We start from the raw sequence: 26,786 nt of genomic DNA on the forward strand, positions 1-26,786 counted from the left end.
GAAAACTATAATGGTTTTATTACTCTTTTACACGAACCAAGAAAGGGAATTTTACAAGCATGAAGAGGTTCTTAAATAGAGTGGGTAATGGAGGCAAAAGAAAGAATGAAAAGAAAAGGTAAAATCAGGATCCTTCTCCATTGCATTGTTTAACTTCCCACATCACAGAAAGAAGGAAGGCTGTTTGCTCACTTATTCTCATTTTTCCATTATCAATCCGCAGGATGTGTTTTCCACCGGTTTGAAGTTGGACTTGTAAAATGGACTCTAGGGTAATGAAACAAAAGGGGCTATTCTCTCCTCCCTGCCTGTGTCACTCCCATTAGTGTCAGCAGGGATTATGTCCTCACATGGAGGAAAACGTCTGTTTACAACTGGAGTGAATGCATTACTCTGCCCATTACCACCATTTCGATTCATTGAAAATGGAATGGATTCATATGGGGTGTGTTTGTGTTTGCTTCAAAAAGGCATTCTTTTAGAATGGGCCACTGATGTTATAAAACTAATTATGTTCTTCTCCCCACCCTACATACTAAAGTAATACTGCTGGCTTTCACTATTCATTCTAGCTTTTCTGTGCCCTACCACCTAAACTTGGAAAAAAAAAAAAAAAAAACAGGCAAAGCAACTGTTCAACTTCTAGCTCATTTACATTATTTTTTTAAGGCAAGCAATATAGTTGAGTGATGTTAAGTTCAACAGATTGTAAATGGAACCCAAAGTACCTTGTTAAGACAAGATGTGTTTGCTGTCCACTTAAGCACTTCTTGTTGCTGGTAGTTTTCCCAAAATGATCTGGGTGTAAGTGATGTAGCCAGTGGTACTTATGCCATGGAAATAGCCGTGACCTATATTTTCATGCGTCAAAGTAATCCTTATTCTGCTTAGGGTGCTGATATTCTCCACTCACTCTTGCCTCATTCTTTCAAAGTAGGTCCTCTTGGCACAAAACAAAGAAAGCTCTCTGCTAATGTAGAAGCTGCAGATTTTGTAAGCCTGCCGCAAAGATCTCAAACTTTGAGCCAAAAAGGTTGGTGTGATTAACATAATGCTCAATCTGTGGGACCTCTTGCGTGCTTTAGTTTCTATCAGAGCACCAGTCAATAAGACTAAAATTATACAGTCCGGGGGTTTGTTTACTTTAAAGCTGCTTGCAAAATATCAGGAGACTTTTCAAAGCATTAGCAACCAATTTAAGAGAAAATGAGTGGTGGAAGGGTCAGGGGGAAATATTTACTTTGGAAGGTCAGTTGAATATTTGAAGAGAGTAACAGGGTTTGGCTTCCAGGGTCATGTTAATGTATCTAGTTGTCTATTTGATCCTAAATAATTAAGCTGTAGAAGCAGGAGGTCGAAAAGTTGTTATAGATTAGGTCCCAGCAGGGACCATGCTTTGACGTGGTTTGTACAAAAGAAGGGCTGTGTCTTGTATGTAAAGTATGGTTTGTTGCTAAAACTGATCCCTCCTGTCCTGAATCCTTAATCTGGGCAACTAGACAAGAGATCAGAGCTATCACATCCTCCTCTGTAAAGCTATATGGGCAGTGTTTATCCTGTGATCTTTATTTTATCTGTTCACAAATGATACTGATTCCATAGACGTGGCTGTATAGCGGAGATGTATAACCCAGTGGCTTTTGAAAGCTGAGTATCACCAGTCTTTGAATCACACACACATTTCAACAGGGTTGGCTTTCTTGAAATTGAAATACAGCCCTTAATTATGTTAGTTAATTGCAATTACTGCACTTGAAATATATCCATGATAGATGAGCACTGGCATCTATCAAATTAACTTTTTTTTTTGGCAAAAGAATTTGTGTTTTTTAAATTGATTGTGTTATCCGCAGGAACATTTATATTATTAATACAAAAATAAGGGGGTGGGAAGTGGAGAAGTGTTATACTTTTCCAGTGGTAAACTTACTATGTTTATGGCAGGTGTAATCCTCACAGATGGACAGCTGAATTTTTCTGTTTACACATCACACTCTATGATTTGAGTGGTCACCAACTTAATAACCATAAAAATAAACAAAATGCTGTACTTTCTATTTTGATATTAATTTAATTATGTTTTAAAATTTACCACAGCCTGAATATACTTTTCTTGGATTATTCAATTTAAAAGTCAACTGTTCAATTGGGAGTTAAATAATTTTAAGTCATTATCCTTTGATTAAACTAAACTGAAACCAAAGGTTTGTTTAGTTCACAGATTTGATTTTTAAAATTAAAATCATATTTTCTGCAAGGAATTGTTTCTATACTCTGTATCTTACTGGTTCTTTTGGGAATGTGCAGAAATAAATTTAAGAGTGTTTTCAGATACAAATTGTTCATGTACTTACTATGAATCTTGAAGGGGAAAAAAGGTACATTTCTTTGCAAACTGATATTTCTGTTCAAATTCTGTATATTATAGAGCTTCAAAGAAGAGCTAGATCAACTCACCAGAATTTGAGTATTTCTTGGTTAGTAAAATCAAACTACACAAAATTCAAATTTGTGTTAATGAGTAGAATCGTGATTAGATTGGGGTATTTGGCTTTATGTAAAATAGAAAACAAAAATTCCACTGACTTCAGTCAAAACAGGTGAACAAAAGGAATTGTATATGAGATTAAATGGAAGGATGTTAAAATATTTCACTTTTTTTCCCTCCTAGGAATTATGTTCAAAGGTGTTTCTGAGATGATCACATAGGTATCATGCTCACCAAAAGTATGTTAGGTTTTGTAATAGCAGTTATTGTCATCACATAATGCAGAAAAGAGAATCGTCAGCTAGCCTGGCTCTGGTATAATCATAATATAAAATGTATTTTACATTTAATAAAGGTAAATTATGTGTGGAAAGGTAAAGCAACCTATAATTAATAGGAACTTGGCCTGCAATAGCCAAAACACATCAAAGCGCTGTTCCTTATTGACTAATGTATGCGCTCTGGGCAATCCCCACCCCCATCAGTTGGGACCTTTTAAGTTTTATAGTATAAGATGCCCATGGAAAGATTTTTTCCTTAAATAAAATGTCTGCTTGTGGCTAAATTTTGGAGGGGCTCAATGAGAATTCTAATGGGATTTAAATATACGACAGAAGACAGAAATGTCTGTGTGTGCGCGCGTGTGTGTATGTGTGTGTGTGCACGCGCGCGCGTGCGTGTGTGTGCGCGTGCGCTTGTGTCACAATTTCGCACTCTTCAACTGCAAGATGAAACAGGGCACAGATGCCTTTTATTATCAGCGACTAAGAAAACACTTCTCCTTGAAGGAAAATTTTGTGTTTGTGAATGAAAATTAGCCCCACGCTCTCTGCATTTGGCACTCCTTTTGCCAAATGGAGGGGAAATAAAGAGATATATTTAAGATATTAAGAAAAACTAGTAATATTTATCACTCCTGAACAGTCTCTCCTGTTAAATTATCAGGACAGAGTGCTTCTTTAGCCTCAATTATTCCTGTTTGTTTTGAAAGCACTTTAGAACGGTTTTTATTAAGACAAGGTATTGAAACCTTCAAAACTGGAAGAAAATTGTATCCCTCTTATAGGAAGTTATAAAATTAAAAAAAAAAAAAAATTCTCTGCCCGCTTTGAAATACGTTCTAACGGAGATTGGAGAACCAGACCAGAAATTATTACCACCGTCTTTTTAAAAATGGAAACCAAGCTGAAACTGCTCATTTAATTGTTCCTGTGGTTGTAGTTGCTGCTGTTGTTTTGATAGACTGGAATCTTCCTGTAACTCGGCCCAATGGAGTCCTGCATTTGCCGAGAGTCCTTGTTACCTTTCAAAGCCGGGATCTGATGAGTTATGCTGCAAGCGGGGGCTTGGAGGAATTTCTCAGCTGGCATCTATTCCCTTTTTTAGAAACTGTGTGACTAAAGGTTTGCATAATTAAAAGTTGCTCTGAAAGTGCTTACAGACCCCAGATTCTTGCTTGCTTCCCTAACAGACTTTTGCTTCAATTCTGCCCAAGTAAGTGATCCATCTATACAATCATCCTTACTAGAATACAAAAACACTTTCCCCTACTTTCACTCTGTTGATCAGTTCTAGGCAGATCTGCTCCATCTTTTACTTTTAATTTTTTATTTTGTGTAATGTCTTTCGCTTTATTTTTAATATATCATCGAGGTCGACAGAACTAAGTTGTGGGTCAGTGAGTAAAACCATAATCTCCAAGAGTCATTACATTTGGTCACAGACCTGTTTGATTTTTTTTTTTTTTCTCAATGCTATTTTCTCTACACATGTCTGAATAATGCCTTACTGCTTACTGAAGAACTTCAAAAAGCACTGAGAGCAAGGCTTCAATTTCTGTGCATCATCACAGGGGAAGGGATTATTGTAATCCCCATTTTATAGACGAACCATTTGAGGTTTAAGTAACTTGGCCAATGCCTGGGAGTAAGTTAGACATGAAGCCAGACTGAAACTCCCAGTTTATGATTTTGATCTCTTATGAACTTCTTTTTCTCTGAGAAGCAAGCTTGTTTTCAGTTTTCTAATATGAAGGAACGAGGTTATTTGGTTCGACTTCTATCTGTAAAAGGCAGAACTGACCTCATAATGTTAGATCATTTCCTAACCCAGTTTTAATTCTCCTATAGCTGCTGATATCATTGAAAGCTTCTCTTCCAGTTTGCACTTGAGTTTTCTTATTAATCAAAAAACAGCTTGAGTTAGACTTTTGCAAGAGCGAAATATCCCATTGCCAAAAATTCTATCAATGGAAGAAGTGCTGAATATATAGCTTCTTTTTTCCCCTGTGTTTAATTAAATGTTTGGATAATAATACCTGCCCTACTATCCTCCCTAAAAGATAATATGTATAGTATAGAATGCTCTTAGAATTTTTCTTAAGTGATAGCTTCAGGCTTTCTGGACAAATAGTATAAGCATATCTTCTGGACATCAGGATCACTGTGCTGAAATCTGATTGTATTATACTAGAAATATTCATTTTTAAAAACTAACTTTCTTTGCTATATTTCAGTAATCACAGAATGCATAAACCTATGACAAAAAGAGTGATTTTCTTTTTCATAGAGAAGGAAAAAACATGTAATTGAAAGAGTTGAAGAGTTAGTTCAAGTTTTTAATTAAAAAAATAATAGTTTTGAAACTTTATAGAAAAATAGCCTGGGATTCCTAATGTCAGTTACGACAGTTTCCAAATAATAAAATGTTTTTCTTAAACAGAAGAAAAATGAATAAAAATAGTAAAATTGAGCAAGTTCTGAAAAAAATAAAACAGCTTCATTTTAATCCACCTTGAAAATCAAGATTAAGATTAATAAACTAAATAAAAACTTTTTGTTCCATTTGAGACTTGATGTTGCATAGTTGACCTAAGGATTCTCCTTTATAACTCTGCTTTCAACCTTCTGAATAATTTTCCTTTCACTCTAAAACTTTCCACTGTTAATCTCTGGCCAATCGTAAATTTTTGATTTTAAAAAATATTTAAGGAAGAAATTAATAACACCATTTTGGTGATTCTTAAAGGGGAACTGATGTATCCTCTTACATTTAAAATACTATCTAAATAATTCAAAAATACACCCTCAAATGTCAAACTTTCCTAAGGTCTTTAATTCAACACAGAATTATTGCTCTTTGAAACGTTAAACATAACAAGTACATTTAGGTGCTAGAAATGGTTTTAATACATACAGTATATAGTATTTCTAAGAATCTCTAATCTGTTGATTTTAGAAACATACATTTAAACACTGTACATTCCATAATTCCATAGTACCAGAACAGAGGATGTTACAAATCTGAAAGACAGCTTTGCCTAAAGGTAATGTAATTGGAGAAAATAGTAATTGTATTTTGCCAACTTGATTTTCTCTGATTAAAAAGAAAAACTTTAAAGTTGAAACAGTAAACATTAAAGGCAATTTTATATTGCTAGCTTTAAGTGAATAATATGTAAATCAGAGTTGGAAAAAAAAACCTTTAGTAATTCAGACACATGTAATATTCTTTTAATATTACTGCAAGACAGCTAAATGAAAGACAGAAGGTAATAGTTGCTAATGTACTTGTGATTCAAATAAATAATGTAGTTGCTATATTCATATTCACATTTTATGCAAAACTACTTCAAAACAATACATATGTCCTATTTTCAAAAAGCTCAATCAAGCACCTTGATCACTACATAGAAATAAAGCAGAGAAAATAATCACTAATTAAAATGCAAGTTCCAAGGGGTAATACCTTTCAGAAGAAAGTTACAGAAGCATCTGATTCTAAAAATGCCAGGCAGTTTTCATAACCATGAGTACAATTTCTTAGCAGGTGGAGGTACAGTTTTTCTCACAACACATGTCTGTCAATAGCTTCCTTATGAAGCTGGTAATGTAATGAAATTAAAAAAAATTATTAGAATAATCTCCCGTTCTTTCTGGTAGCCACCATTTAATCACTGCAAATTACATTCTTCTTTAGTGATATGGCTTTCTCAGTTCTTCAGCTTTCTTCAGAAATTAGTGACTTTTGTAATATGTTTCTAAGAAATCCCAACGCTAGTATTCAGATAAACATCCTATATACTTCTTAAAATATAAAAAGGTGCTTCAGATGAATGCACACGTTACAGAGCTATCTAACAGGATTCACAATAGGAATAGAACAAAATAGTTCAGTTATGATAAAAGCGGCCCTTTTTTCCTATCCAGTATATATGAAAACAATTTAAGATCTGCATTTGAAGACAGTAAAGTGGCAGACAATAACATTCCCTTCATTTTTATTGTAAAGTGATTAAAAAGCTGAAATACAATATCTACCTCTTGATTTATTTAGTCAGCATTTTATCTAAAATATTTTCTAAGCAGGTGAGTTTAAAATGGACTCTACCTTCAATTTCCTATTATGTCTAATCTTGCTCCCCTCAACTAATGACTTTATTATTGGAAATCTGCAGTTCATTGTTAGTTTCTCTTAACCCAAAAATAAACCTTAGTGCTTTGTCCATTCACCTTAATACTCTTCTGGTTTGTTCTAGGGAACTTTCCCTTGCAGTTACCTTAGTCATTTCCCCAGTGCCTTAACCCTTCTAGTGAGTGAACCTATTTTTCTATCTTCCCTTCCTAATGCTTCTAGTTCTTCTCATTTTAGCATTTGGGAACTTCTATCAAGGCTCTGTAAGTACTAAGTACAGTTATTGTTCATGGGGGCCAAGTTTAAACTTTCTTCCCCAAATCCTTGTTAAATGTCTATTGTAAGGATTTAAATGTATGAATCACTTTGCAGTTTCTGTTCATGCTTCTGACTGTAAACCTATTATACAGACAGAACAAAAGCCATGTATTGGGTGAAGAAATTACAATGTCCGTGTTGAAATTTACATAAGAATGATCAGTCCAGGAGCCCCCACTCTGTACTAAGCACCATACTCCATGCTTTATATGTAGGTTCTTATGTATATTTCACAATAAGCAATGGCTTTGCAATTTTTCTGTGCCTCTTTTTCTTCCCCATCTCACAGCTGATCCCTCAGCAAATTCTGTCTGTTCTACTTTCAAAATCTAGAATATGACTACTTCTTACCACCTCCACGGCTACCATCCTGGTTCAAGCCACCACAGTCCCTAACCTGGAATACCACAATAGTCTTTAAGGGATCCCCTTGCCTGTATTTTCTCCACCGTGGTCCCTTCTAAACACAGCAGCCAGAGCAAGTCTTGTCAAAACATAGGTCCGATTGTATCACTCATTTGCTCACTGCCCTCCATTGGCTGTTCATTTTCACTCTGAGTAAAAACCAGAGTCATGTCTCTGCCTCAGTAGATCCTATACCACACTGCATTCCCTTGACCTTCTCCAAAACAGTAGGCTCTCTCTCAATTCAGTCTCTGCCTCTGGTTTCCTCTTTTCCTTAAAGATCTTTCCTCAAGTGTCATCTCAGTGATTTCTCAACTGGGCTCCTTGCCTAAAAGGCAGTTATTTCCCCACCTTGATTCTTCTTGTCATTCTTAATGCTTTATTTTTTCCTCCACTACACTTAATACCATCTAACATATCGTACATTTTGCTATACATTTTAACATATATTAACCATGGCTGAGCTCTGCCTATCCCAATAGAATGTGAACTACATAAAGGCAGTAGAAGACCCTCAATGAATATATGTTGACTGAATGAATAAACACCTGCATGAGGTAAGCAATATTATTATTATCTGTATTTTAGCAATACATAAATGGGATGCTTGGAGTGATCAAATAATTTGTCTGAGGCCACAGAACCAGATGCTCTTAACTGCTACTCCATCCAGCCTGTCAAACCAGAATGGTACTTCTTGCATCTGTTGCTTTTCCCACTTTGCCATGTAATCTCCATCATGGCCTGTCTCTGTAAGAAATGAGTCTCAACAAAGGTTAAATTGTGAGATAGCACTCTAGTTGTGCTGAGTACAATGGCTTGCAGAGAGTGGTTATGTAAGGCATATTTGAGGGTCTGAGCTAAAAGGAAGGATTAAGAATTTTCATTTGGGTGTTTACAAATTCTGTGAAATTTAAGGCGTAGAGTATTTACCATCAACTGACATTTCTGCCTAGCCTGGTGATGAGGGAAATTCCTTTAGTTCCCTGTGCTTCACTTCCCCATTTATGCAGCGGAAATAATAAGTAGGTACTTATTGGTAGTTGCAGGTGGTGCTTAACAGTGCCCAGCACATAGTAAATATTCATTGAGTTACCTCTTACTATTAGCATCATTATGGTTATCATGGTTATTTTAGGTTAAATAAAATACAGACGCCTACTGTGGGCTGTGTATCATCTCACTTCTGCCCAACAATCATTTCTTCTCCTCTCTCCCTATGTGCTTGGAGCCAGCCATTAGGCTTTCTTGCTCTTTCCTGAACCACTCTTTCCCAGCTCAAGGCCCATCTACCAGCTGTTCCTCCAAGATTAAAAAGCGGCGTACTTGCCTTTTCAGACTTGAAGTCTCAAGAACGTGTCACCTAACTGCTCAGTGTGGCCTGTTTGAACAGCCCAGACTAAAGAAACTCATGTGCTTAGTTGTTCAGTCATGTCCAACACTTTGCGACCCCATGAACTGTAGCCTGCCAGGCCCCTCTGTCCATAGGGATTCTCCAGGCAAGAAAAGTAGAGTAGGTTGCCATGCCCTCCTCCAGGGGAATTTTTCCAACACAGGAATTGAACCCAGGTCACCTGCTTTGCAGACAGAAACTCATATCTCCCACCAATCACTCTCTTCTGATTTTCCTTTCCATATTTGATGTTTCTTAATTTTCTTTTCTTCTTTTTTATTTTTTATTGTCCATCTGACACCAGAATAGAAAATACAAGCACAAGCAGTGTCTAGAACACATAGGTATTCAATAAACATTAATAGAATAAATATCTGAATGAGTGAGTAAAAAAATAGGTATTTGGTTCAGATTAGGATGTTCAGAGGTGGTAAAGCATGAAAATACATCACCATATAATAGTCTAGGAGGTAGAAATGGGCTCTGAGGGTGGGACAACCCTTCTGTTTAACCTCAGGTACAAATATTGTATGATGTTCTTCAGATACAGCCCTTATATTTTCTCACAGCATTAAAGTATGGCATTCAGAAGTGGTATACAACTGCAGAACATTTTGAGGCTTGGTTCCCATCTGTCTTGAAGGGTATTATCTTGGTTTGTGGCCCACTTTCAGAGGGCTCTTTTCCCTAATATAGCCAGCATATCATTTGACCCCCTAATTACTGAAGAGAATCTAAATCCCAGTGCTTTTGAAGTACCTACAGGTAATGTGAATCATTAGAAGCATATGTCATAAAAACTGAAGACATTTTTCAAATCGCTTAAATTATAATAATTAATTTAATATGCTTCATATGTTTAAACTATATTTAGTTTCAAGCCATATGCTTTCTTATATGACATGGAGTTCCAGATTTTTCTATTGCTTTTTACAGTATAGTACCCAAACTGGAATTTGTCCAGCACATCAAGAGTTAACATGCCCACACTAGAGAAACACGTCTAATATCTGTAATAAGTACTAAGAATTAGGAAAAAAACAAAACTTATCTTTAAAAAGAAGGCCCACTTTGAGAGATACCATATCCCAAGTCAATCACTGCTACATTAGGGAATGCTCACTGTGTTTGGAAGCCTGAGCTTTGTGTTCAGAGTCTCGAGCAGCCACCTCTGCTAAGATGTTGCTGTCATAGGTCCTTAGCTCTGTTCTTCAGACATTATTTATTTTTTTCCTGCCAAAGAATCTGTTTTACAAAAACATTGAGTTGGCCAACAAGTTTGCTCAGGTTTTTCCATACTGTCTTACAGAAAAAACCCAATGAACTTTATAGCCAACCCATCAGCTTCCGATTTGTTTTATTTTTTGTCCTTAGATCTTTCTAATCTCTCCCCATTCTTTCGGAGATTGAATGAGCTGTTTTAAAGTTTATCATTGCCTTTGTTTTTTATTTTGCTCTGTTTTCTTTTCCATTGTTACTATCCCAAGGCCATGTAACAGTTAAATCATGCCATTTGTGGCTTTCAAGATGAACCAGATATAAGGCAAAGATTGTTGACAATATTCAAGTGACAAAGAAAACATCTCATGACATAAATATATCTTCAAGTGACAATATTCATCAACCAGCACTGACTTCTTTTCTTAGACTTGAAATGTTTTTTTTTTCTTTTCTTTTAAGAGAGTATTTAATTTGTGGCTTATCTGGCAAATGCTAAGTAGCTTCATTTAATTTGTTCTCCTTACTGCTTTCAACAATTGTTGGGTAACTGGACTGATGATGGGATGAAATGAAGAAAGACTCCTACTTTGTGAAATGACAAATCATGATTACAGGTATTATTAATTATTTATTAATAATTAATCAATATTATACTGTGTCTGTTCTTTGGCTTTCAGAGGCTTATATGTAGAAACAATGACATCATTTTAGAAAACAATTTTGATAGAAATGGAATTTGCTTTCACCCTGATTCAGAACTTCCAGGTATTCTCTATTTTATTTAAGAGAAAGAGCCTCTTTGTTTCAATTTGCATACTTTGGGTTACTTCACTGGTGTAATAACCTGCTCCACTGTCCCGCTGTCTATTGTCCAACTGTTGTACACAAAATCACGCTGATATTAATCTAGGAAGGCATTGGCAACCAGAACTTACCACCACCTACAAAGCTGTATTTTTGAAAGGTTCTTATCCCAAATACACCTGAATACTTGTGTGGTTTTTGGGGTGAGGGGGTTGTTTTTTTGTTTTTTCCAATATAAACAAGTAGTTTTGTCACATGTGTAAATCCCAGGAATCTAGTTGACAGCATATGATCTTCCCTATTCGATGTTTGTAAACTCAAATTAGCTGCAGAAAAAGTGATTTCCAGGCCCGTGTGTAACTCTGCTAACCAGCTGCCTGGACAGGGCCGGCTATCTGCTTCTGGACTGGCTTTAGCTAATGTCCACTGGAACATGAGAAGAAACATAAATAATTTTTTTTTTTTTTTTGCAAAGACTACTTCATTACAGGCCAGCTGTGACCTTAATGATCAACAGCTGTAAGCACACAGCAGTCCAAAGCAAAGAATTAAAAGCATAATGGCGATTTAGGAAATAGATGAATTGACAGGTGTTGGAAGGATGAATTATTGCTTAAAGTAATATATAATTTAAAGTAGACTATTCTGGGAAAATGTTAATAGGAAGAATATTCCTTGTAGTAAAACAAAAACAAAAAATTACCAGTAACCAGTACTTCAGCATTAAGAATTGGTCCTTGGTGCTTAATTCATACTTTTAACTCTCACGCACTACTTCTCACAAATGCTATGCCAGCTTGGTTGGTGACTGACAATGCATGAGTGCAGATTTTTATTTTAGTCTGTGTGCGTTTGGGGGAAAATGTATAGTTCCTCATACCTTTGAATTATTGAATATTTTTTGAAAAAATATTTCTAATCCATTCCATTTTATCTTAAAAACTTTACTTACCAATTAATCACGCATTTTCTGCTCAGGATATTAATATTAGAGCTAGAGCTTTTAAAGGTATTTTCTCAGACAAAAGCCAAATGAATAATTTTATGATATCCTTCAGGATACTGAAGAGCTCTGCTTCAGCAAATTTTGAATATTACTAAACACTTTTTAGACATATTTAAAATTTTACCAGGCATTTTTTTCTACTGTACTAATTTTTTAATTAAAGGAATTGGGTCTAGGATATCAAGTGATAAAAGCATTGTTTCCAAGAATTAATTTCAGCTCTACAAATTATTCTCTTTCTGATTTTAAAAAAGGTGCTCTACCCACAAGTTTTCCAGTTCATTCAATTTTTTAAAAAGATAATTGTTTTTATGAACTTCCAATATGCAATTTTGTTCACTCTTTAAAATGTTGGTAGTCAGTAAATATTATTGAGGAGTTATTTTATGTGGAGTCTTTTCAGGTATGTACAATAAATTCTGTTCTGTAATTTTAAAGAGCCGTTTGTAAATAATTATTTTGATGATGACTTCAGGTATAAAGTATTAACATTTGAGTCAAGTTAAGAATTAGGACGCAGGATGGCAGGGAAACAGTCTTTGCTAATCAACTCACTGTTCATTTTTATTCCTGGAACTGCCAGGTGATGATTTATATGTATATTTTCTTGTAAAACCACAATTCATTAACTTCCCTGAGACCTGTAGCTCTGGAAATTTAAGTTACATTAAAGCTGCACCACCTGCTTGTACTTCAGTAGGTTCACGGCTAGACTCTCAGTCTCCTTCTGTAAACCTTCCACCAGTAGAAATGCCAGTGCTACCTTCTGGCACGCTAGTGATGCGATGCTACCATTTCACAGTGTATCGAGAACATGATAAGCACTTGAACCTCCAAAACAGCAATGGGATCAGACGGCATAGCTACTCTATGGTGATGGTGCCAATGATGGCACCTACAGAGCTACCCCTCCAAAAATAACCTTCTCCTCTTCCTCATTGAAGCTGTTCTTCTTTCATCGAAACCCGTTTTTCTCTTCACTTATTTTTGCTAACCAAATTTTACAATAAAAGGCATGATAGGAGGCACACTAGACAGAAATTAACATACACTAAAAGCATACCCTTTTACCTTCTCTAACTCTTGTCTAAAGAACAAGGAGGCTTATAATGTCCTCCTTGTTCTTGCTGTTAAAAAAAAGTAAAAGTTTACAATTCATGCTGCAAAATATTCTGGTAAAGCCTCTGGCAAATGCGTACAGTAAATCAGTCCTGCCCTTGCCGAAGTTTTAATTTGCATGCCTGTGTCTCTGGAAACATTCCGGAGCCTTCTAAGAAAGCATTCCAGTGTCTGCCTCTGTAAGAGTCCATATGGCAAATGCCTCGGAGATCACAGAACTTTTCTTATTGAAGGCCAAACTTACCTCCCCACCTACACCTCCCACCTTATGTTTGGAGTTCTCAGTAGGAGCCTAACGAAGATTCTGGAAATAATGGGAAGAATAAAGGCCACGTGGAGTCAAGAGAAGGAAGGAAAGTATATCTGAAGACTGAAACCTATATGTGCTGATTAAGCGGCACTCGCTCACATAATGCACGTCTTGGAACGAGGCACACTTCTTGCTCTTGGCTTCAGGAAATGAGAATGGAGAGGGCATTTATCAGAGGATGGAGCTGATTAGGTTAGCAGTTCAATTAAAATGTTTAAATGTGCCCTCTGATACACACTGATTTTACATTTATTTTACTCAGGGGGGGCATCTACCATGAATGTTCTCTAAAACGAAAGAGCCAGGGATTTTAAAAGCATTGGATTTTTTGAATGGGAGCATTTTTCAGTGTCCTGAGTATGGAAACAAAACTTGCAAGTGTGTGCTTCCCCAGCTCAGCCCTCAATGTAAAAGGCAGTCATGCTTCTGGAAAAAATAAATCACAACATCAATGTGGTCTCTGAAATGCAAAATTACAACTTGGAAATCACATTTAGGACCTTGTCCTAATGATGAAGGAACTTAAAGGGAATAATAAAAGGGGAAATATTTCTAAGTGAGTCCTTTCCCCTGAAGACACTGGTGGTATCCAGTCATTGCACAAGCATTCATCCAGTGTTTGCTCCGTGCTCTGCACTCCACGATGCGCTGGGGAGCGGGGCGGGGAAGAGAAAATTACACCATAGTTCATCTCTTTAAACAGTCTCGTGGGGAAGACAGACACGTAATAGATGATTGTAAAACCACGAAGGAAGTGCATGAGAGAGATGTCTACAGAGTTAAATTCCTCTTCCCACCACTGCCACTAACCTGATGGGGTCAAGGGTCTTGTGAAAAATACCACTAAACTGAGCCTTAAGGCTACAAGTTAGCCAAATAAATTGGTCTCGAATTGGGATGGCAAAGAAGACAGAGCATGAGTATGGTTTGAAGGAGGGTAAGAAGGGGCATGGAATGCTCTCTTTTAACCACTCAAACTTCTGCACAGCTCAGGTGTTAAAAGGTCAGGAATGGAGTGATGAAGGGGGATGTTTAGGAGGTAAGCAGGCACGAACCAGATGATGTAGGCTCTTGAATGCTTATTAAGAGCTTGGATTTTTCAAAGAATTCTAAGTCTGGGTGTCTCAGACGTCACTGTAAAAACAGCTCACAGTTCTGCATCTCCTGATATATATTGTTTCCATTGATCCTTCTTTTTGCATCAGTACATTTATTTTAAAAAGAACCTTTATGTATGTTGGTCTCAGAATCATGAATCTAAAGGTGAGTGGCAGGGAGAGCATTGGCTGACAGCTATGAGGAGCTTTGAGGGGTGGGATGGAGCTGGGGACATAAACATGGAGGGAGGTGAACAAGTTCTCTCATTGGTGGTAGAGACCCAGGATAGTGCTAACCAAACAGTTGGCCCTGGGGTCTGGTAGAAAAAGAAGCCTCAACTGCACAAGCCAGTGAGACAATATTTTCAGGGAAAACTAGGTTCCAGTTCAGGGCAAAGGAAAAAGAGTGCTCTGCTAACACTGGGAGGCTATAGAAGAAGCTGTTCAATAAAATTGAAATGTTCCAGAGGCAAGAAGCAAGGTAGGGTGGTCCTGAGTCATAGTCCCAGGGGAGGACATTTATGACAAAAACAACAGATGGGGACTAGAGAGGAAGGCAGGCTTTGTGGGAAGAAGGTATCAGCGAGAGGCTTGGAGAGGGACTGAACTCAAAATGTTTGCCCATTTGTGTCCACTGCAGGCCCAGTGTGGTATCAGAGTAGATTTGCAAGGGTGGTTTTTAACATTTTTATTGGAGTGTAGTTGATTTAAAATGTTGTCTTAGTTTCAGGTATGGGCTTCCCAGGTGGTGTTACTGGTAAAGAACCCATCTGCCAATGTAGGAGACATAAGAGACGTGTGTTCGATCCCTGGGTCAGGAAGATCCCCTGCAGGAGGACATGGCTACCTACTCCAGCATTCTTGCCTAGAGAATCCCATGGACAGAAAAGCCTGCTGGACTACAGTCCATGGGGTCACAAAGAGTTGAACAGGACTGGAGCAACTGAGCATGCACATTAGTTCCAGGTATACAGTAAAGTGAATCAGTTACACATAAACATATATCTACTACTCTTTTTTTTAGATTCTTTTCCCTTAGAGGCTATTACAGAGTACTGAGTAGAGTTCCTGTGCTATACAGTTGGTCCTTATTAGTTATTTGTTTTATAGATAAATGTGTGTATATGTCAATCCCAATCTCCCAATTTATCCCTGCCCCTCTATACCCCTGGTAACCATGAGTTTGTTTTCTACATCTGTGACTCTATTTCTGTTTTGTAAATAAGTTCATTAGTCCCAATTTTTTAGATTCCATATATAAGCAATATCTTATGATACTTGGCAATGGTGGTTTTTTTATTGCCTTTTATCAACCCTCTCCTGGAGTCCAGGCTACAAGGAAACTTAATTCTGTTATTAAGATTGCAGGGTTGACTTAGCTTCTTATTTGTTGAGTGATCTCATAGCTCAGTTTCCTCAGCATAAGAACAGGTATCACACACTTTATAGAGTTGAAGCACTTATTAAATGAGATAATGCATATAAAGTGCTAATCAGAGTGGAGTGAAGTGAAAATTGCTCAGTCGTGTCTGACTCTTTGCAACCCCATGGACTTGTATAGTCCACGGAATTCTCCAGGCCAGAATACTGGAGTGGGAAGCCTTTCCCTTCTCCAAGGGATCTTCCCAACCCAGGGATTGAACCCAGGTTTCCTGTATTGCAGGCAGAGTCTTTACCAGCTGAGCCACAGAGAAGCCCAAGAATACTGGAGTGGGTAGCCTGTCCCTTCTCCAGTAGATCTTCCCAACCCAGGAATCAAGCCAGGGTCTCCTGCATTGCAGGTGGATTCTTTACCAACTGAACTATCAGGGAAGCCTAATCAGAGTAAGTGCCCCGAAATTTTAGCTAGTGTTATATGTAACTTGAATCACTTGAAATAGGATGCTTCATTCTATTTTTACTTGCTTAATGAAGTTTTAATGGAATATTTTTACAGAGAAATACTTAGGGCATATAGAGAATATTTACTCGGGTTATATACAGAATGTTTAAAACAAATCAGAAACATTCTGGGTTTTTCTCTTTTCTTCCAACTTCAGATCCTTAAAATTATTTTTTTCTTTAAAACATCAAAATCAATGAGATAAGTCATCCTCATGACAAATACCCTTTTGCTACCACTGCAGTATAACTACCATTTCACCTCTGGGGAACGACTCATTTTTTCACTGTTTGCATGGCTTCCTATACAAAGTCCCTCCCAAGACCTAACCTCATATTACATTTTTTTTTTTTCCAGGAGTCAGCTCCTAAAGACTTCTTAATGGGACCAAACTATTGGAAAGGGAATGGATGTTACAGATAGGGAGAATAAAAATTAGTGATGGCTGAAACCAAGGGGGTAATATTAGGGGAGTTATGGGACCAAAAAAATAGGATAGTTTCTCCAGACTTCCTTGTCCTCATACCCTGCATTTCCTTGCCTCTCCCAAGTTTCTTTGCCATCCTTATTCTCATGATAAAATTATTTGGCTTAATGTGGAGGGGTGAATATGATAGAAAGCATTTTCTCAAAAACTCAGAAAGCAATGCAGTGGGCTCCCAGAGTGATTACCAGGCGCTCAGCTACCACCCTTTAGATCAAGTCCAAGGAAAAATACAGGGATTGGTGAAACAGTACACTCAATTTATCCATGTTTTAGAATATGCCGTGAAACTACCTGCATTTCCAGAAATTATGTCTATGCAGATTCTTACTATTCTCTGAATTGGTCCCTAAAAAGCAGTAAGATTTACTGTCTTTGTTTCATGCCTTTCTTTTCAAACTTCTGATATCAAATACTTAAAGCTTTCCTAGGATTTTTTGCCAGGAAAAAAGTGATCTGATCAATGAATTCACATTTAAAGATTGTGACTGCATGATTTTTTTCTCCCTGGGGTATATTTAAGGTCTTGTTTAAGACAAAAGGAAAAAATCATTAATAATAAACCTTTAGGGAAATTATATTGAAAGACAATTTTCAGCCATCCTTAATTTTCATCTTCTCTGCCTATCCATAATATCTATTTACTTTCCAATAGTCTATTCCTATATGGCCCTCCGCCTACCTGTGGATAGTCCTAAAGGCAATATTAAGTATATTTTTCCTTTTCATTCGCTACTTGATTTATGTGAAAATTATACTTAGAAGCATTTTTCCCCTCGTGATTATATCATGAGAGCAGTTATGCCAGATTGTAGACAAAAATGTAACTATTCATTTCAGCCTGATTCATCTTCACCTATTTTTTTTCTCTTAAATGCATTTCTTCCAGTTTCCTCCTTGAAGTCTAATCTCATTTCACTTTCCAAGGTAATGAAGGGAAAACAACAAACAGAAAAAGGGGAAAAAATTCCCAGCTGAAGTTACATGTATCTGAAAAATGAAACAGCAAAATATGTTTGATTTAATCTCAATATTAAAGAGCAAATGTTTGTTCAACATTTACACAATTTTGCAAGTACTTTATGATAGTGACTTTAAAAATGATCACATCATGGAGACTTGTAGGCAGTGCTCTTTATGAAAGAAGAGAAAAAAGATCATGGGATGATTTTATCTTATACAGATAAATTTTAAGAACTTTCCTAGGAGGAATGTATGTCCATGATCTGTTTGCCAAATTATAGCTGCCACATTGATAAAAAGAGTGCAAATACCATCTCACTTAGGTACCCGCTGTGTACCTTTTAGCTTAATTCTGGGGAATCAAACATGAGCCAAAAAAAAAAAAAAAAAAATCTTGTCAAGTATCCTATCTTTCACAATGATATTAGAGAGGCATTCAGTGGGATTTTAATTGCTCCCTAAATGCATGCATCAGAAGCACCCAGTGTTCATCAGCTGCATTGTTAATGTTAAATGAATCCAAACAGATTTATTTCAAAAGTTTAATGAGATGCGGGGCAGATACAAGTCAGGAGACAAAATGGGACACGAGGATAGAATTTACACTGGAGAAAACAGAGAGAGAGATTCCTATGTTCCGTAATAGTTAACTAAACCATGATTTCTGAGAGTCAGGGTCTAGAACCTAAATGGTAATAAGTGGTCTCCACGTGGCTTTTTCTTACTCCCATGTAGATCTAGAATTTATCACTTCTCACAACTACCCTCTATTGTAAACTGTCATCACCTCTTTCTGGATCATCACAATGGTCTCCTAACTTGTGTTCTTGGCCTCTTTTTACTTATTTCACAAAACAGCAGCTGGAGTGACCCTGAAATAACACAAATCTGATCATGTCGTTCTTCTGTTCAACACATGGCTATCCCTCTGGCTCAGGGTGATACCTGACAGTCCATGCAGGACCTGCGAGAGGCTCTGTGTGCGCTGGCCCCTCGATAACTCTCTGACCGAGTCTCCTATCTCCCTCCACCACTTTTGCTCAGCCACAGCCACCCTGGTCTTCTCATGGCTTCCTCTGTTGCTCTCCAATTCAGAGCCTGTGTATTGTCTATTCCTTTTGTTGGGAGCAGCACCATCCACTAAACTTCCTGCAAAGATGGGCCTGCCCCACATCTGTGCCGTCCACTATGCTATCCGCCTGAGCCTAGGAGCCACTGTATTTGGACAGCATATGGGCCATTTCCCTTTAGCTGTGTTACTCATTCTCTTCCTCTTCGGAATCTTTAATGCTGCTTTACCTACAATTTCAGCATCCACTTTCTCAGGGTTTCCTAGCTCCTTCCTTGATTTAATTTTTCTTCTTAGCATTTATCATTATCTACTATATTCTGGTGTATTAGTTGTCTCTTGTGTTTTTCCTCGCTGTCATGTAAGCTCCAACAGAAGCAGAGAATACTTTTTCTTGTTTTGTATTTTTTGTTTTGTTTTCATTCACTGTTGCATTCCCAAGAACCTAGAACAGTATTTGGTACAGGGCAGGTTGCCTCCAAATATTTGCTTATTGAATGAATAAATGACTATAAATTAATACTTAATAAAACAGACATCCTGACATTTGTGTTGGTAGTGACATTTGCTGGGGGTATTAGAGGGGATAATAGAATAATTCAGTATGTCTAAAATTCCCTACACCTGAGTTTTGCATTACCAGAGCTAAGAGGGAACTGCTATTAATATAATTCCAGGCACTGGATGTTCCTGACGCTGTAAGTTACCGCACAGGTCTATGCAATGTTTCTGTGTAAATTTTGCTCTAGCTGGGTATCTGGGAATTCTTTCTTTCTTTTCTCCAACTATTTGTCAATAAAAAAAATACTTTCAGGTTATGTTCAAAAAACATTCCCATTACTAAAAACAAAAAAAAAATTCTTTAAATTTATTTTATTGAAGTGTAGTTGGTTTACAATGTTGTGTTAATAATAAACAAATTTAAACACAAAGAAAATGATTCCAAGATCACTTACTCCTTCAGCTGCAGCCACCTGGAAGTCTGTTATCTAACAGTATTATGTTCCTTCATGCTGGGCTACATAAGAAGATAGAAATCTAATTGACAAAAAAATACTCTTCTCTCAAAAGTGCATAGAATTTTACTCTATCCAATAAAAGCCCTGAATAACTTCCAAAAACCTTGAAATAATACATAAATATTAATAAAAATTTCAGAATCATTCCTTTGACCTTAACCATCTTAGTCCTCAGATGGTGGCTTTAAGAGGAATGCAGGAACACTATAACCCACACTATACATTTCATCTGATGCTAGGAGTTATCTTCCTAAGGAAATATTAGGGGATGGAGCTTAAATTTGACTTTACTTAACTGAATATTGGACACTGTGCTTTTTTTTGTTTGTTTTTCTGGTTGGTTTGGGGAGAAGATGCTTTAAAATGTACTGAATGTGTCCATGATTCTAACAGGATGGGAGGGCAGCTGTCTGTCTTGAATTTTAACCACTCCTATCCCACCCTGCCCCCACCCAGGAAAAAATAAAGTCTGACACTCATCATCAAGGTATTTCCCCGTGATTATCTACAGGTTAAACGTTACCCTCTGAAGCAGATGGTCAATTGCCAGTCTAATCGAAGGAATTGTTCCCCTTCTTCTCATCCATTGAATATGCTTTTGATACTCCTGGTGCCAGAAAATTGCTACAGGTTGAAATAGTGCCCTGTGTATTATTAAGAAACTGAATAATTGAGACTGTCAGGCAGCCTCCCTTTCCCCATTCCTTTCCTTTGTGCAGGAAAATTGTTCTACTTTTATATAATTAACGTTCAAGAACACAGCACGAGGGAATAAAATGATGCGGTCTTACAACTCCATCAAAATTAAAATCATAACAATGTATAAGATAAAGAATTAGCAATAAATATAGAGTTCTCAGAGTAAAAAAAAAAAGGTATATTTTCACGAGTGGTCATACTGTAGCATGAACCCACATTCATTTTGTTAGCTAAAACAACAAAACAAAAACCAAAAGGTTAACTTGGATTTTTAGTTGGAACTGTTACAAAGGTGAACTGTCCAGCATGCTTCTGTCACAGAACTGCAATTGTGTGTTGAAACTTATCTTTGGAAAATGTGTACTTATTAAAAGTGGGAAATGCTTAAAGATACAATGTCATTTATTGCTCATATTGAAGCTTAAATAGTCTCAGATTCCATAGACAGATGTGATGATGAGGAATGAGCATAGGTAAAAAAGTCTGAATTCCAGTTCAGCTATGCCACTGACTGGCTATGTCACCTTAGGCAAGTTCAAATTTTAATTCCTTCATCTTCCTACTTTATATGGTTAATTTATGGATTAAATGTAAAGTAGATAATATATCTAGGAAGTTATGGATGTTAATAACTTATGGATATCATCATTATTATTAAATTATGCAGATGATATAATTATAACTAAAATGTATTTAAAAGAATGAATTCACAGAGAAATAAATAATCCACATCAAAGTATCAAAAGTACTTGTATTTATGTGCTAGAGAAGGCTTTTCTCTAGTCTCACATATATTTCTAAACTTTAATAACTTTAATTTCACTCTTAATGAAAACAGTTGTTTCTATTTTCATACTAAAAAATCCTCCTATGCTTATCAATATGGTCTACCAGGAAAAGATAATCCTAATTATATACAGATTTATATATTTATATATTCCATATTTATAAAATATGGAAATGCTTTTACAAACATTTTATATGTGAGAAATGCCCAACTTAATTTGCCAATATAATTGTCCCCTTAACAATCTGTAAATCTGCAAAAGAAAACTAGTTTCCACTTATCAATTAACATTTTATAAAAACACGCATATACTTGTGGCGGATTCATGTTGATGTATGGCAAAACCAATACCATATTGCAAAGTAATTAACCTCCAATTAAAATAAATAAATTTATATTAAAAAATTATTGGATGAAGAAATGTTTTGAAATTTTTATAAATTTTTCTTCTTTGAAATGGGAAGTTCTTTTTCACCAAGATTGAACAAATTTCTATTCTAAAAACCACAAGATTTAAATAGAAATTCTGGGTAAACCATTCTTCTTATTCTAGTTTCTGCCTCACATAATAGCAACTTAAACTTTCCACAAATAGCAACTCTCTTTTTACTGAAACTTTATAGATTCACACACCTGAAAAAACTTCAGCCAGGGTTTAAAGTCACTTAATTTTTATAAGTTCAGGAATCAAGAGTAATCATTTTTTTGTGGAAAACTTTCCATAGTGTGTGTGTACATATATTCTTGAATGCATATTGTCTCATAATGTAATCCAGCAAAACTTTCAGCACTGATTTCTTTTGGCTCTTTTTGGTCATTTTTCCTTCCTTATTTATCCATCTCTTCTCTTTAACTTTTATTTTTCTTCATTTGTTTTTCCTCCGTATAAGATATTACAGAGTGTCTTTGGGTTTGAAAGGAAAAAAAAATGAGAGAAATGATGGAAGGAAGAAAAAAAGCAGGAAACAGAAAAAGAAGAAAGAAATGTAAGACAAAAACTTTTCCTAGTTCTTTCTGTTCATGATTATCTCAGCCTTCAATGGCTGGCTAGCAAAGAGTTACATGCCTAGGAGAAAGATTCAGTGAAAATTTGCCAGGAAGTGAGGAAAACTGACTACTTTCTTTTATCCATACAGTAAAAAAGACAAATAGGACTTGAAAATGTAAATCTCCTCAACTCCACTATGAATATGAGGTAGCTGTCTTCCTTGAAAAGGTACCTCCCCCTGGAAACATCATTCCTGTCTCTGTGGCTTTCAGCACATGATGAAGTTTGTTTGGCCAATTGTTCAACCTTTACATCATTCTGAGCCACCACGTAAGCATTCTTACCCTCTTTCCCCCAGAAGGTGGCAGGTCGCTTATTAAGCACATAGAAGGGAGTGTATTTTTCCTTCATCACTCTATTTATCTTTCCTTGAGAGAGAAATCTAAATGTCCCTAGTCACCTTGAGTCTTCCATGAAATGGAAAGAGCTTTGCAAAATGTCCTGCACAGAACCCTCTGATTTCATTCACAACATGATCCGAGAGCTCAGACTAGTACTTTATCTGTCATTAATCCCACCGCAGCACGTAGCAGCCATTAAGGGGGTTACTTACCAGCTTCCACACCGATGAATATACAGAAAGGAAAGTTGGCAGGGTCCATGACAAACGATGACTGTGACTGGGAATGGAGACCAAGCTCCTCTGACTGCTGGGGAGCCATCTCCCCTGTGTCAACACATAGCCCACGGGGCAGAGGTAATTTTCCCATTTTATGATCTACTGTACTTGGCATCTGTTCTGGCACTGGAGACCGTGTCTATTTTGGGGATCAGTTGTATATTCCCAGATTGCCATTTTCCTCTGCCTTGCGCTCTGTTAAATATTCTACAGTATATTATCACTTCATTTGACTTCAGTTCTTTCCTCTGACAGTGGTGTGGGGCAGTCTGGACCCAGAGTCACTTCCTCTCTCAAACTCAATCTGTCTAAATGTCAAAAAGAAAGAAGAAAAAAAAAAAAAGGTAGAACTCTTTACAATCCCAGCAATCTGGCATTTCTGAGGAAATATTTGATAGGTGTTGCGTTTCGGAAGCTCTGTTTGCTGGAGGTGGAGGGTGGGGAGGGGGAGACTTGTGGCTGAAAATACTGTTACTTTCATAGTTAGCTTTTTCAGAAATGTGATATTGTTCTTAAAAGCCCCAGTCCTAAAAGCAGAGGCTGTGTTAACACAAAGATTTTTGTTTGTTTAAGATGGTCCTTCTCCCAACTTTTACTCACAGATTTGAGCTATCTGGTAACAGATTTGGGCAGATGACTTTGTCCACAATTTGATAATGCTCGCAAAGCTGAGGAGTGTTCCATGATTTCTTTCCTCTCTCCCCATTCCCCTCCTGACTTCTCTCCCTGCCTTCCCAAACCCCCTCAACTACCCCCCTCAACACACACACCTTTTTGCTTTGTGTTTCCATGCTGAAAGTGTCAGACTTAGTGACATGAAAGGACAAATCCCAGAAAAGACCTTATGGAAGGTTTTGCTCCTTGCCTTTGGGGACATATGTTCGCATTATATATTGTCAGGCTGCTTTGGATCTTCCTAATTAAAGGCTATCAGAAATAAAATTAGAGGTGACTTCTCTAGATCAGCAGAATTCAGTCATCACGTATTACTCCGCGGTGAAGTAACTAGGATTAAGGAAATGCTTAACTAAAAGGACTTCTATTGAGTATCTTTCAGGAGTGCGCCTGTGCTTAGAAGCACCAATGGATCGACTAATAATGCTGAATAACTGGAGCCACATTGAAACAGGACATACCTGCTGCACCACAGATTTCTTAACATTTAGAAGTCGGGGTAGCTTTAGTTTCAGTAAAAAGAAAAAAAAAAAAAAGAAAGAAAGGAGGCATTAGTATAGTCTGAAAGCAAGAATAATGTGAAAGAGAGAAGAGGGGAAAGGAAATAATTTTGGTGGAGAGCCCACAACAGCATCAGGCACCAAGCTAGGTGTAGACGGTAACTCATTTAACTATCAGGTCATTACTGGGAGATGTTTCTCTTTCCACTTTCAAAATGGAGAAACTGAGGCTCAGCCAAAAACAACTATTTGCCTAAGATTGCAACATTCATAAATAGCAGAGCTAGAATTTTTTTCCCTCTTTGTTACTAAGTTTATATACTTCCTATAAGTCTAAACTAAGATCTCAAATCTGTGTTGACCAGGCTTTTTTTTTTCCTGCTTCTTTTTCTTTCTTCAGAGACTTGTCTGCTTCCTAAGACTTGAAGCAGATTGTCAACCTTCAAAATCATTGCCCACTCATCTGGCTAGTATGCATGCAAGGCAAAAGGAAAATTTACTCTGAATTAGAGGAATCATCACTGATTTCATTTCTTTAGCTCCCAAGGACAAAGGGATATTGGTAAGGGAGAAAAAAAAAAAAGAGAAGTCTAATAAATATTTTCAATTCATTTTTAATTTGAAAAAATATTGTGAAATATTTTTAAACTTTAACCTATTTTGCATGGAAGGATGTTATCATTACTATAGTCACTGATCCAGACATTGAAGAAGAAAGAAGCCACATGAAACTAGCAACCAAAATTATGTATTAGGTTTCAGGTGATTACAACCCTAGCTTTGAAAATAGCTACAACTGTTTTTTTTGTATTTTTAAGAATTTGTTGCCATGAAAATACTCAATATCACCTGAGTTCAATTTATGACAAAAGATGAGCCTGAGTTTTTAATGTCAATCAAATATGTTTTTAAATCAATAACATTTCCAAGACAGAATTTCCTATTTTTCAAGTTTGGCAGAATTTTGGTAAGGAATTCAGGATCTCTTCCCACCCTTCCAACGTGGGGTTATTTTCCAGAAGAACTGCCAATACTTCAGTTATCTTCTTGGAAGAAACAGAGTGGCCTGGTTCCCCTGCTGCCTTATGAGTTATTCCTTAACTCGACAGGAATAAGCCAGTCCCCTTATACTCACATAGCACAGACTGGATATTTGAGCCTGATTTTTGGCTCTTTCATCTGAACTCTTCCTCTGTTGGCAAGCTTGTGATCTGGATGGTTCCTCTTTTATCAGAGACACTTTCTGTCTGACATGTTCATGGGTCTGTATCTCATCTTAGCAGTGGTAGAGGCAGACAGTCATGGGGAGATCTAACCATCATATTCCTCACACTCTGTGACCAAAAGAAAAATTTTTTTAAAAAAGCTCCAATAACAGAGACATTTAGTTCAGTCTGGCTACAACAGGAAGGTGAAGCCAAGAGCAATTTACCCCTTGTTACTCCTTCCTTTCACTTTCATTAAATGTAATCTTTTTGAATATTCTTCAGTGGTGACATCTAATGCCACACCTAAATTTCTTTTTTTTTTTAATTAAAAGAAAAAAAAATGCCTGAAGGAACAAAAAGCCCTAGGACTTCTGACAAAATATTTTAGAAGGTAAATGATAGCTACAGACTCCAATCACTATCATATAATTAGACTGTTCAAACAGAAAAAATATGACTCTAGAATGTTACATCTTCCTGACAACATGACATGACATGTTTTGGATAATATTGGGAGCAGGCTTGGGTTATAGTCATGGAAACTCATTATATACACACATAGACACACATACATAAATACCACATATATTTGTGCATATTTGGTGTATATAATGTACAACTGTTAAGTGGAATCTATTTAGGAAGAGAATAGTAAGTTTATTTAGGGAATGTGTGTACTCAGTTAAGTGGGGATTTTTTCTAAAGCCACTAGTAGGAACCATAAAGTTGCTTTATCAAACCATCAACAAACAAAGAGCCTGCCTTCTTCATCTCTATATCACTTGGACAAAATGTAGCAGAGAATTGTCAGTTTCTGTTGTATCTTTGAAGTTTATAAACACATCAAGGGGGCAAGGACACCCCAACATTTCAATTTAAAATCTTTATATTTTTAATATGCACTTTGAAATAAGAAGACTGTATGAAGAGACATTTATATTCCTGGTATAAGTCTGATTCATATCATTCCAGTCGTATTTTTGTTTTATTTCCATTGATCAGTAAGATTTCTCTAGAAAAGCCACACTGCATTTACTAAATAGCCTCTAGCAAAGAGGACAAGAAAAGGGCCATAGTTTTCTATCAGATTCATAGAAAAGGGTTCCTTTCAAGGAAGAAAGAACCTTGAAGTGTTTGCCAAGAATGTGAAATTCCTGGTGTATCTAGAGTTCAAGTGTCTTCTTAGTGATTCTTACATAGGAAAGAATTTGAAGTAGAGAGAAAGATTTTTTTTTTAATAGTATATATTCCAAGGGAAC

General features: G+C 36.6%; 2 long non-coding RNA genes across 2 annotated transcripts in view; one reads left to right on the plus strand and one right to left on the minus strand.

The window, feature by feature from the left end:
• Positions 1 to 26,786, plus strand: part of LOC129626874 (uncharacterized) — a 394,198-nt gene that overhangs the window by 248,408 nt on the left and 119,004 nt on the right. The window lies entirely within an intron of this gene.
• LOC129626877 (uncharacterized) lies at positions 5,751 to 26,095 on the minus strand. The gene is made up of 3 exons (XR_008702278.1): positions 25,455 to 26,095; positions 23,079 to 23,452; positions 5,751 to 6,370 (listed from the first exon to the last, which is right to left on the minus strand). It is a non-coding gene; the product is annotated as an uncharacterized LOC129626877 (long non-coding RNA).

Source organism: Bubalus kerabau, chromosome 14 (genome assembly GCF_029407905.1).
Source record: "Bubalus kerabau isolate K-KA32 ecotype Philippines breed swamp buffalo chromosome 14, PCC_UOA_SB_1v2, whole genome shotgun sequence".
Classification (NCBI taxonomy): Eukaryota; Metazoa; Chordata; class Mammalia; order Artiodactyla; family Bovidae; genus Bubalus; species Bubalus kerabau.